The 13,204-nt window shown below is 47.2% G+C and overlaps 1 protein-coding gene across 10 annotated transcripts in view; it reads right to left on the bottom strand.

Moving 5' to 3' along the window:
* LOC106610060 (teneurin-3) overlaps window positions 1-13,204 on the bottom strand; it is a 447,182-nt gene that overhangs the window by 321,516 nt on the left and 112,462 nt on the right. The gene's annotated exons all lie outside the window — the stretch shown is intronic.

Consider the following 13,204-nt stretch of genomic DNA (forward strand, 5'->3'; position numbering starts at 1 on the left):
TACCCTGTGCTTTGACCTCTTTCTCCCCTCTCTCTCCAGATGAAATCTCGCGTCTTGTGACGGCCGGCCGCCCAACAACCTGCCCACTTGACCCTATCCCCTCCTCTCTTCTCCAGACCATTTCCGGAGACCTTCTCCCCTACCTCACCTCGCTCATCAACGCATCCTTGACCGCTGGCTACGTCCCTTCCGTCTTCAAGAGAGCGAGAGTTGCACCCCTTCTGAAAAAACCTACACTCGATCCCTCCGATGTCAACAACTACAGGCCAGTATCCCTTCTTTCCTTTCTCTCCAAAACTCTTGAACGCGCCGTGCTTGGCCAGCTCTCTTGCTATCTCTCTCAGAATGACCTTCTTGATCCTAATCAGTCAGGTTTCAAGACTGGGCATTCAACTGAGACTGCTCTTCTCTGTGTCACGGAGGCTCTCCGCACTGCTAAAGCTAACTCTCTCTCCTCTGCTCTCATCCTTCTAGACATATCTGCTGCCTTTGATACCGTGAACCATCAGATCCTCCTCTCCACCCTCTCCGAGCTGGGCATCTCCGGCGCCGCGCACGCTTGGATTGCGTCCTACCTGACAGGTCGCTCCTACCAGGTGGCGTGGCGAGAGTCTGTCTCCGCACCACGTGCTCTCACCACTGGTGTCCCCCAGGGCTCTGTTCTTGGCCCACTCCTATTCTCGCTATACACCAAGTCACTTGGCTCTGTCATATCCTCACATGGTCTCTCATATCATTGCTATGCAGATGACACACAATTAACCTTCTCCTTTCCCCCTTCTGACAACCAGGTGGCGAATCGCATCTCTGCATGTCTGGCAGACATATCAGTGTGGATGACGGATCACCACCTCAAGCTGAACCTCGGCAAGACGGAGCTGCTCTTCCTCCCGGGGAAGGACTGCCCGTTCCATGATCTCGCCATCACGGTTGACAACTCCCTTGTGTCCTCCTCCCAGAGTGCTAAGAGCCTTGGCGTGACCCTGGACAACACCCTGTCGTTCTCCACCAACATCAAGGCGGTGACCCGATCCTGTAGGTTCATGCTCTACAACATTCGCAGAGTACGACCCTGCCTCACACAGGAAGCGGCGCAGGTACTAATCCAGGCACTTGTCATCTCCCGTCTGGATTACTGCAACTCGCTGTTGGCTGGGCTCCCTGCCTGTGCCATTAAACCCCTACAACTCATCCAGAACGCCGCAGCCCGTCTGGTGTTCAACCTTCCCAAGTTCTCTCACGTCACCCCGCTCCTCCGCTCTCTCCACTGGCTTCCAGTCGAAGCTCGCATCCGCTACAAGACCATGGTGCTTGCCTACGGAGCTGTGAGGGGAACGGCACCTCCGTACCTTCAGGCTCTGATCAGGCCCTACACCCAAACAAGGGCACTCCGTTCATCCACCTCTGGCCTGCTCGCCTCCCTACCTCTGAGGAAGCACAGTTCCCGCTCAGCCCAGTCAAAACTGTTCGCTGCTCTGGCACCCCAATGGTGGAACAAGCTCCCTCACGACGCCAGGACAGCGGAGTCAATCACCACCTTCCGGAGACACCTGAAACCCCACCTCTTCAAGGAATACCTGGGATAGGATAAAGCAATCCTTCTAACCCCCCCCCCCCTTAAAAGATTTAGATGCACTATTGTAAAGTGGTTGTTCCACTGGATATTATAAGGTGAATGCACCAATTTGTAAGTCGCTCTGGATAAGAGCGTCTGCTAAATGACTAAAATGTCAAATGTAAATGTAATAGTAGCTGAGACTGGGTCCAGGCTCCTGGGGGATAACTAGCTGATAGTAGCTGAGACTGGGTCCAGGCTGCCACAGATCCTGGGGGATAATTTAGCTGACAGTAGCTGAGACTGAGGGTCCAGGCTGCCACAGATCCTGGGGGATAACTAGCTGACAGTAGCTGAGACTGAGGGTCCAGGCTGCCACAGATCCTGGGGGATAACTAGCTGACAGTAGCTGAGACTGAGGGTCCAGGCTGCCACAGATCCTGGGGGATAACTTGATAACAGTAGCTGAGACTGAGGGTCCAGGCTGCCACAGATCCTGGGGGATAACTAGCTGATAGTAGCTGAGACTGAGGGTCCAGGCTGCCACAGATCCTGGGGGATAACTAGCTGATAGTAGCTGAGACTGAGGGTCCAGGCTGCCACAGATCCTGGGGGATAACTAGCTGATAGTAGCTGAGACTGAGGGTCTAGGCTGCCACAGATCCTGGGGGATAACTAGCTGACAGTAGCTGAGACTGAGGGTCCAGGCTGCCACAGATCCTGGGGGATAACTAGCTGACAGTAGCTGAGACTGAGGGTCCAGGCTGCCACAGATCCTGGGGGATAACTAGCTGATAGTAGCTGAGACTGGGTCCAGGCTGCCACAGATCCTGTGGGATAACTAACTGACAGTAGTGTCCAGGCTGAGCTAAGCCGGTTAAGATATTCACAGGATTTAGATTGCTGTTGACACATATTTTAAAAATCGTGTTAAAGGGGAAGCCACAGACCTCTACAATAAGCATTTTTGAACAGGTCATCTCTATAGGTTAGATCCCGATTATGGCCAGCGGAAAAGGGAGGGAGGATTGGGGTGTGTGTGTGTATATACCATGATCTCCTAAACCAGTGGTTCCCAAACTACCCCTTCAAACATTCAACCTCCAGCTGCGTACCCCCTCTAGCACCAGGGTCAGCGCACTCTCAAATGTTGCTTTTTGACATCATTGTAAGCCTGCCACACTCACACTATATGATACATTTATTAAACTTAAGAATGAGTGTGAGTTTTTGTCACAACCCGGCTCGTGGGAAGTGACAAAGAGCTCTTACAGGACCAGGTGTCACGTCCTGACCAATAAGGGGTCATTTTGTTATTGTAGTATGGTCAGGACGTGGCAGGGGTGTGTTTGATTTATGTGTCTTGGGTTTGGGTAATGTTCTATGTTGTCTATTTCTATGTTTGAATGTCTATTTAGTCTATTTCTATGTTCGGGTTTTGGTTTGGCCTTGGAAGCAGCTGTTCTTCGTTGCTTCTAATTGGAGGCCATATTTAACTAGGGGGTTTTGGTCACTGTTTGTGGGTAGTTGTTCCATGTATAGCTGTGTAGCCTTACAGGACTGGTTTTCGGCGTTGTTTGTTATTTTTGTTAAGTGTTCATGTTTATCCAAATAAAAAAGAAAGATGAGCACGATACCCGCTGCGCCTTGGTCCACTTTTTACGACGCTCCTGACACCAGGGCACAAATAATAATATAATAATAATCAATAATTTTGCGCTTTTTTTAACCACCTTACATATAAAACCTTATTTGTTCATCGAAAATTGTGAATAACTCACCACGATGTAAAAAAGTATTTTATTTAACCAGGTAGGCCAGTTGAGAACAAGTTCTCATTTACAACTGCGACCTGGCCAAGATAAAGCAAAGCAGTGCAACAAAAACACAGAGTTACACATAAACAAATGTACAGTCAATAACACAATAGAAAAATCTATGTACAGTCTGTGCAAATGTAGAAGAGTAAGGAGGTAAGGCAATAAATAGGCCATAGAGGCGAAATAATTACAATTTAGCATAAACACTGGAGTGATAGATGTGCAGATGAGGATGCGCACGGTGAGATACTGGGATGCAAAAGAGCAAGAGGATAAGTAACAATATGGGGATGAGGTAGTAGGGTGTGCTATTTACAGATTGGCTGTGTACAGGTACAGTGATCGGAAAGCTGCTCTGACAGCTTGATGCTTAAAGTTAGAGAGCTTCAGTGATTTTTGCAATTCGTTCCAGTCATTGGCAGCAGAGAACTGGAAGGAAAGGCGGCCAAAGGAAGTGTTGGCTTTGGGGATGACAAGTGAAATATACTTGCTGGAGCCTGTGCTACGGGTGGGTGTTGCTATGGTGACCAGTGAGCTGAGATAAGGCGGGACTTTACCTAGCAAAGACTTATATAGATGACCTGGAGCCAGTGGGGTTAGCAATGAATATGTAGTGAGGTCCTTGCTGCAGGGGGTGAGGAGCTGTTGGCCGGGGTAGGGGTAGCCAGGTGGAAAGCATGGCCAGCCGTAGAAAAATGCTTATTGAAATGATCGATTATTGTAGATCTATCGTGGTGACAGTGTTTCCTAGCCTCAGTGCAGTGGGCAGCTGGGAGGAGGTGTTCTTATTCTCCATGAACCTTACAGTGTCCCAAAACTTTTTGGAATAAGTACTACAGGATGCAAATTTCTGTTTGAAAAAGCTAGCCTTAGCTTTCCTAACTGACTGAGAATATTGCTTCCTGACTTCCCTGAAAAGTTGCATATCGTGGGGGATATTCGATGCTAATGCAGAACGCCACAGGATGTTTTTGTGCTGATCAAGGGCAGTGAAGTCTGGGGCGAACCAAGGGCAATCTGTTCTTAGTTCTAAATTTTTTGAACAGGGCATGCTTATTTAATATGGTGAGGAAAGCACTTTTAAAGAGCAACCAGGCATCCTCTACAGATGGTATGAGATCAATATCCCGCTCCAGGATACCCGGGCCAGGTCAATTAGAAAGGCCTGCACGCTGAAGTGTTTTAGGGAGCGTTTGACAGTGATGATGGGTGGTTGTTTGATTGCGGACCCATTACGCACGCAGGCAATGAGGCAGTGATCGCTGAGATCCTGGTTGATGACAGCAGAGGTGTATTTAGAGGGCAAGTTGATCAGGATTATATCTATGAGTGTGTCCATGGTTACGGATTTAGGGTTGTACCTGGTAGGTTCCTTGATCATTTGTGTGAGATTGAGGGCATCTAGCTTAGATTGTAGAACGGCCAGGGTGTTAAGCATGTCCCAGTTTAGGTCACCTAACAGTACGAACTCTGAAGAAAGATGGGGGGCAATCAATTCACATATGGTGTCCAGGGCACAGCTGGGGGCTGAAGGGGGTCTATACAAAGTGGCAACGGTGAGAAACTTGTTTCTGGAAAGGTGGATTTTTAAAAGTAGAAGCTCGAATTGTTTGGGCACAGACCTGGAAAGTATGACAGAACTCTGCAGACTATCTCTGCAGTAGATTGCAACTCCGCCCCCTTTGGCAGCTCTATCTTGTCGGAAATTGTTATAGTTAGGGATGGAAATGACAGGAGTTTTGGTGGCCTTCCTAAACCAGGATTCAGACACGGCTAGGACATCAGGGTTGGCAGAGTGTGCTAAAGCAGTGAATAAACAAACTTAGGGAGGAGGCTTCTATTATTAAAATACATGATACCAAGGTTTTTTACGGTTACAGAAGTCAACAAATGAGAGCGCCTGGGGAATGGGAGTGGTGCTGGGGGCTGCAGGGCCTGGGTTAACCTCTACATTACCGGAGGAACAGAGGAGGAGTAGGACAAGGGTACAGATAAAGGCTATATGAACTGGTCATCTAGTGCGTTCAGAACAGAGAGTAAAAGGAGCAGATTTCTGGGAACGGAAGAATAGATTCAAGGCATAATGTACAGACAAGGCTATGGTAGGATGTGAGTACAGTGGAGGTAAACCAAGGCATTGAGTGACGATGAGAGAGGTTTTGTCTCTGGAGACACCAGTTAAGCCAGGTGAGGTCACCGCATGTATGGGCTATCTAAGGCATATTGGGCAGGGCTAGGGGCTCTACAGTGAAATAAGAAATGAATCACTAACCAAAACAGCAATAGACAAGGCATATTGACATTAGGGAGAGGCATGTGTAGCCGAGTGATCATAGGGTCCAGAGAGTGGCAATAGATGAGTCAGGGAACCAATTCAGTAGTCGCTACTACGCTAGGCGAGCTGGAGACACAGCGATTCAGACAGCTAGCGGGCCGGGGCTAGCAGATGGGCCTCCTGCGACGTCGCAAAGGAAGAGCCTGTTGAAACCACCTCGGACGGTTACATTGGCAGACCAGTCATGATGGATCGGCGGGGTTCCATGTCGGCAGTAAAGGGTCCAGGCCAATTGGCAAAATAGCTATTGTAGCCCAAGAATTGGCTGATGGACCTCTTCGGCTAGCCGGGGGATGGGCCTAGCTCGAGGCTAGCTCCAGGCTAATTGGTGCTAGTTTTGGGACAGAGACGTTAGCCAGGAGTAGCCACTTGGATAGCAGCTAGCTAGCTGCGATGATCCGGTGTAAAGGTTCAGAGCTTGCGGTAGGAATCCGAGAAGGGTGTGCTTGAAAGGATGCTCATAACTCGGCAATCTTGGGTTATATTGGAGAGAGTCACAGTCTTAAATAATTTTCCACACACAGTCTGTTACTGTATTTAGTTTTCATGCTAGTGAGGGCCAAGAATCCACTCTCACATAGGTACGTGGTTGCAAAGGGTATCAGTATCTTAACAACACGATTTGCCAAGGCAGGATAATCTGAGTGCAGCCCAATCCAGAAATCTGGCAGTGGCTTCTGATTAAATTAATTTTTCACAGAACTGCTTGTTGCAATTTCGATAAGGCTCTCTTCTTCCGATATCAGTAAGTGGACTGGAGGCAGGGCATGAAAGGGATAACGAATCCAGTTGTTTGTGTCATCCATTTCAGGAAAGTACCTGCGTAACTGCGCACAGAACTCACTCAGGTGCTTCGCTATATCACATTTGACATTGTCCGTAAGCTTGAGTTCATTTGCACACAAAAAATCATACAATGATGGAAAGACCTGTGTGTTGTCCTTGTTAATGAAAACAAAAAAGAGCTCCAACTTCTTAATCATAGCCTCAATTTTGTCCCGCACATTGAATATAGTTGCGGAGAGTCCCTGTAATCCTAGATTCAGATCATTCAGGCGAGAAAAAACATCACCCAGATAGGCCAGTCGTGTGAGAAACTCGGTCAGTAAAGTAAACTTTAAGCTCGTCTCAATAAAAAAAAAAACATGTCAATACTTTGCCCTTTGATAACCAGCACACCAGCATTTGTTGTAAACGCGTTACATGGTCGCTGCCCATATCATTGCATAATGCAGAAAATACACGAGAGTTCAGGGGCCTTGCTTTAACAAGGTTAACCATTTTCAATGTAGTGTCCAAAACGTCTTTCAAGCTGTCAGGCATTCCCTTGGCAGCAAGAGCCTCTCGGTGGATGCTGCAGTGTACCCAAGTGGCGTCGGGAGAAACTGCTTGCACGCATGTTACCACTCCACTATGTCTCCCTGTCATGGCTTTTGAGCCATCAGTCCAGATACCAACACATCTTGACCACCAAAGGACATTTGATGTCACAAGCTGTCCATGTCACGTCCTGACCAGTAGAGGGTGTAGTTGGGTCAGGACGTGGCAGAAGGGAGTGAGTGTTTTATTGTTTCATTGATTTTGGCCGTGTGACTTCCAATCAGGCACAGCTGTAGAGGATTGTGGTTGATTGGGAGTCACACATAAGTTGCCTACGTTTCCTTTGTGTGGTGTGGGTAATTGTTCTTGTTATTGTGGTAGTACCTGACAGGACTGTGTTGGCTGTCAGTTTTTGTTGTTTTTGTGAAATGCATAGTGTTCGTAAATGAAATATGACGAACCCTAACTCCGCCGCATTTTGGTCCACTTCTTCCATAGACAGCCGTTACAGTCCAGTAATTAAAAAATATCCTCTCCTGCTGTACTGGGTTACAGTGGTTTGCAGAAGAGGATGTCTTCCTTAAATTGACCCCCCATAAACGTAACGGACATATACCAGGAGCTGTGCCAGGCCCGCCACTTCTGTTGACTCATCCAGCTGTAACGCATAGAATTCACTAGCTTGTATGCGAAGCAGTAACTGTGTCAAAACATCTCCTGCCATGTCACTGATGCGTCATGAAACAGTGTTGTTTGATGAAGAAATTGTCTGTATAGTTTGTTTGGCCTTTTCTCCCAGCATTGTCCCAGCCCATATCTGCAGCAGCAGGAAGAATGAAGTCCTCCACAATAGTATGGGGCTTGCCTGTCCTAGCCACTCGATAGCTCACCATATAAGATGCTTCTAGCCCCTTCTTATTAATGATATCTGTTGCTTTTATACATGTCTTACTACTCGAAAGTTATCTTGATTCTCGCTCAAAAAACTCCCGTGGCCTATTTTTTTAAATGGCATGTTTTATTTCTAAATGTCAGCGCTAGAGTGAAGGTTTCATCGAGTTGTGAGATAGTACTTTTGCACATTTAACAAACACACTGTGGCTGAGGAAAGGCACTACTCTCAATATAAGTGAACCCCAAATCAATGTAGTTCTCATCATATTTGCGCCTCTTCAATGGGCCAACGTCCCTGTCTGTTGTTCGGTGCTTTCCCGGGTAAGGGGGCAGTAGCTCTTCGGCTGCATCAGATTCACAACTGTCAGTGTCCATGCTAGCTGGGCTAGCAACAAATGTAGAATTACTGATGCTAGCATTGGATGTGCTTGTGGAAGCAGAACAACTGTCGTCGACAGGTGCAGGTGTAGTACTGCTGGTAGTAGCAGTACTACCAGTAGAGCTGGTATGTGTCTCTATGGATGCGGGCCTTACTGAATGTACTGTTTGAAAATGTGAAGAAAAAAATAGTATAAAAAAATTACTATTATTATTATTTATTTTTTAAAATGTGAATCACATTTTTATTTGGCGGTATTGCCCCCAGTTTGGGAATACCTGTCCTAGACAATTGTGGGAAAACACACACAAGATGAAAGAGCTGTGAGCCATGTTTATGTATGACGTTGGACTTATTTTAAGCAGTGTGTGTGCATGTGTGTGTGTGTGTTTTGTGTGCATGTGTGTGCGTGTGTGTGCATGTGTGTGTGTGTGTGTGTGTGTGTGCATGTGTGTGTGTGTGTGTGCATGTGTGTGCGTGTGTGTGTGTGTGTGTGTATGTGTGTGTGTGTGTGTGTGTGTGTGTGTGTGTGTGTGTGTGTGTGTGTGTGTGTGTGTGTGTGTTCGCGCGCATGTACATTCCTGTGGATCTTTATTTTGTTTTTTATTCATGAGAAAAACCTCTGAAATGTAAACTACTAACACTTCTGCACAATTCTTAACTGTTTTTCGCCTGTGTTTTTAAGATAGGCCAGCTGAAGGGAGACAGCAGGGAGATAGAACGATGGCGTTAGGAGACTCCACTGAGGTTTTTCAGTGAGCTGATTGTTTGATTGGTTTCTCCCCAGACAACTTACAGCCCAATCCACAAGAGACGTGAGAAACAGAAGACGTGTGTGCGGTCAGACCTCTTCTTTCTCTCGTCCATGTTCTCTCTCTCTCTCTCTCTCTTTCATGCCTAACCCGGTGCCAGTCTCCTGTGGCTCACGGCGGGCGGCAGGCGCGGTACTCCTGGGTACCAGTGGGCACGAGGGGGGTGGGTACGGCAAGGAGGGCGGAAGGGCGCATCCTCATCTCAGGTTCCCCCAGGAAACACAAACTCCAGAGACGTCTCTGTTGTGTTCCGTCTCTCTTTCTCGCTCTATGTTTTCTGTCTCCTTCTCTTCCCATCGTCTTCCAACCACAACAAAGAACCGCACAACAGAGCACGGTGCTCAGGTGACTCCTGTGTCCTCCCAGGGTTTCGTCTCGGTTACAGAAACGCTAGTCATAAGACACAGAGACGAAGGCTAGGGAGTAGGGACCATGAAAACTTGTATCCTGTTTTGTTCTGCTTTGGTGTGTATTTACTTGATGCCATATGGGTTCTTTGCTAAAGTGGAAAAAGGCAGAAAGTGAAAATAAGGTCAAAAGAGAGAGGAAAACTTCCCCGAGGAACAATAATGAAAAGAGGAGTGTGACAGAAACAGACGGACGGAGGGACGGAGGGATGAAGGCCGCTCCTTCCTTCGCTGTTGGTCACAGACTGCATTAGATTATCCTGCCTTTATCCCGACTATCCTAAATGGAATTAGTTCCTGGAACGTTTGAAGTTGTCGACGGTTGTCAGGCAGAGTAAAGCGGGCTGGTAGCCCCGTCGTGTAAGCACAGGGACCGTAATGTCTTACAGTGAGTATGTGTGTGTGTGTGTGTGTGTGTGTGTGTGTGTGTGTGTGTGTGTGTGTGTGTGTGTGTGTGTGTGTGTGTGTGTGTGTGTCTATGTGTGTGTGTGTCCGTGTGTCTATGTGTGTGTATGGGAGCATGTGCGCATGTGCTTGCGTGTGTGTAACTTTACTGTCGGTCGGCTGGTGAAAAGCTCAAAAAGTGGACCTCTTCAGCTTTTGATTTTGATTCATTCGGATCCCCATTAGCTCTTGCCGAAGCAGCAGCTACTATTCCTGGGGTCCACAAAAACCTCAAACATGACAAGTAACAGAACACTGATACACTGACAGACAAGGACAGTCGCACAAATGTAAAATACAGCGATATACAACAAAGTAACTGGAGCTGGACGGGAGTTCCATGATCTTGGCTCTGTATACGAGACCCCTGGTGGCATGTCTTGTAGGGCATGTCTGGGTGTCTGAGCTGAATCAATTTTGATCATGCAGACAATCTGGAATTTCCATCACAGTGATATTTCTCCTGAAAACTAGAAGAGAAGCAGTTAATCACTCGTGAACCCTGAACCAGGAAATACTGGCCTGCATGTTGTTGATGTTAGTTCTGTATGTGCAGTTACGGGCAGGGTGTGCTGCTCTGTTCTGATCCAGTGTTCTGATCCAGCTGCAGCTTTGCTTGGTCTTTCTTTGCTGCACATGACCATATTACAGGACAGTGATCAAGATGAGACAAGCTCAAAGCCTGAACAACTAGTCCAGTTGATGTTCGTGTCAAAATCGCAGAACGTGTTTTTATAACAGACATACCTCTTCCAATCTTCACAACAACTTTGTCAATATGACATGACCATGATTTATTGACCTTCCAAAATTATACCTAGGAGTTTATCTTCCTAGAATTCTCGATGGGCACACCATTTATACACAACTCCAGATGAGGTTTAGGTCTTAGAGAATGTCTTGAACCAAACACAATGCTTTAAGTTTTAACTGTATTTAAGACCAGTTTATTATTGAATACCCATTCTGATACTGGCTGTAACTCCTTATTTGGAATGTCAATGACCTCACCAGCTTTGGGTGCTGACAAGCTTTTACCTTGGGAAGGAGTGAAGGACAGAGGGAGGGTAGAGAAGAAAACCAAACAGTGTGTCAATCGTTTGGACACACTCTCTTCCACGCCTCTGGCTACGCGAGACGCCGAGCACATGTAAACAGGAAGCCTTTTGACATGGCTGGGGAAGGGACAGGAGAGAGTGTGTGTCTGTGTGCGTCTTCGTGTGTGTGTGTGTGGGTGTATGCCTTTTAAAGTGAATAGACAGGGGGGTCCGTGGCCCAGCAGCCTTGGATTTCACAGCCCCCCTACTTCTGAGAGAGAACAGTTACCATCTTTATTCTTTATCCTGTTCTCGGCTGGATCTTTAAACTAAAAATTCCAGGTGCCGCCACAGTGCACTCACACACCCACTCTATCCATCCCACTCGGTTTAATGTCATGAGCTCTTTCCAGTCTCTGTGGAATCTGGTTAGCTGTTAGCTGGGGAACTGGAACACCTACAGCATATGTCCTAGTTTAACAAGACAACTGCAGATTCACAGCAACACTGGTGAACGTCAGACCTAAACAACGGCCAGGCCTCAATGCAAACATGACACTCAGAACCTGTCTGAGAGGCTTATACACACACACACGTACACACCCTCCCCCCCACACACACACCCCCCACAACGCAATAACAGCTGAATTCCTTTTCCTAACATCAACTATTTTAAGACAGAATCTATTACAACCACTACTAACTCCTCCTAGCTGGGTCCGTCTATACTCTGGGGCATGCAAACTCACATTCTAATGGCATTTAATATATAAACGCACAACTTCAGCACTTTATTCTTTTTTTTCTGTTCTTAATTAAGCCAAAGAGGTGTTAATGAAGGTATAGGAACTCCTAATGGAAGTGGTTACATAAGAACTTCATATCACTAGAACCATTGGGATTCGAGTCCTGGAACGGCTTTGTAAGTCTACATTTTAAAGGTTAGCCCAGCACCTGTAAGCAGAGGTGTCTAGAGACAGACTGATGAATGTAGTTTCATGACGATGCAGGTAAAATTCTGATCGTTAATTATGTTCATTAAAATATTTGTAATTTCATGTCTTTAAAGGTACGAATCTGACATTGTCAGCAGGTTTGTTCTTACGTTGTTATTTTATTACTCCCAATAGTTTGACACATTTCCATTTTATATTGATCTAAAGAAACAGAACTAAAATTGAGATACTAAAATAACATTTTGTGGGTGTCGGAGCAATGCAATAAAATGCTTTCAAAACTCGATAGTTCAGAGTGCCAAAGAGTGCCATAAAACGGCACCTGTCACACTCTTTGAAAAATAACACAAAACGAAAAAGTCATGGTCGCTCTGAGAGAGGAGATGAGGTGAGAGCAATAGAGGAACGAGAGAGAGGAGATGGGGTGAGAGCGATAGAAGAGCGAGAGAGAGGAGATGGGGTGAGAGCGATAGAGGAACGAGAGAGAGGAGATGGGGTGAGAGCGATAGAGGAACGAGAGAGAGGAGATGGGGTGAGAGCGATAGAGGAACGAGAGAGAGGAGATGGGGTGAGAGCGATAGAGGAACGAGAGAGAGGAGATGGGGTGAGAGCGATAGAAGAGCGAGAGAGAGGAGATGGGGTGAGAGCGATAGAGGAACGAGAGAGAGGAGATGGGGTGAGAGCGATAGAGGAACGAGAGAGAGGAGATGGGGTGAGAGCGATAGAGGAACGAGAGAGAGGAGATGGGGTGAGAGCGATAGAAGAGCGAGAGAGAGGAGATGGGGTGAGAGCGATAGAGGAACGAGAGAGAGGAGATGGGGTGAGAGCGATAGAGGAACGAGAGAGAGGAGATGGGGTGAGAGCAATAGAGGAACGAGAGAGAGGAGATGAGGTGAGAGCAATAGAGGAACGAGAGAGAGGAGATGAGGTGAGAGCAATAGAGGAACGAGAGAGAGGAGATGAGGTGAGAGCGATAGAGGAACGAGAGAGAGGAGATGGGGTGAGAGCAATAGAGGAACGAGAGAGAGGAGATGAGGTGAGAGCGATAGAGGAACGAGAGAGAGGAGATGGGGTGAGAGCAATAGAGGAACGAGAGAGAGGGGATGAGGTGAGAGCGATAGAGGAACGAGAGAGAGGAGATGGGGTGAGAGCAATAGAGGAACGAGAGAGAGGAGATGAGGTGAGAGCGATAGAGGAACGAGAGAGAGGAGATGGGGTGAGAGCGATAGAAGAGCGAGAGAGCGA

Source organism: Salmo salar, chromosome 08 (genome assembly GCF_965601325.2).
Source record: "Salmo salar chromosome 08, fSalSal1, whole genome shotgun sequence".
Lineage (NCBI taxonomy): Eukaryota > Metazoa > Chordata > Actinopteri > Salmoniformes > Salmonidae > Salmo > Salmo salar.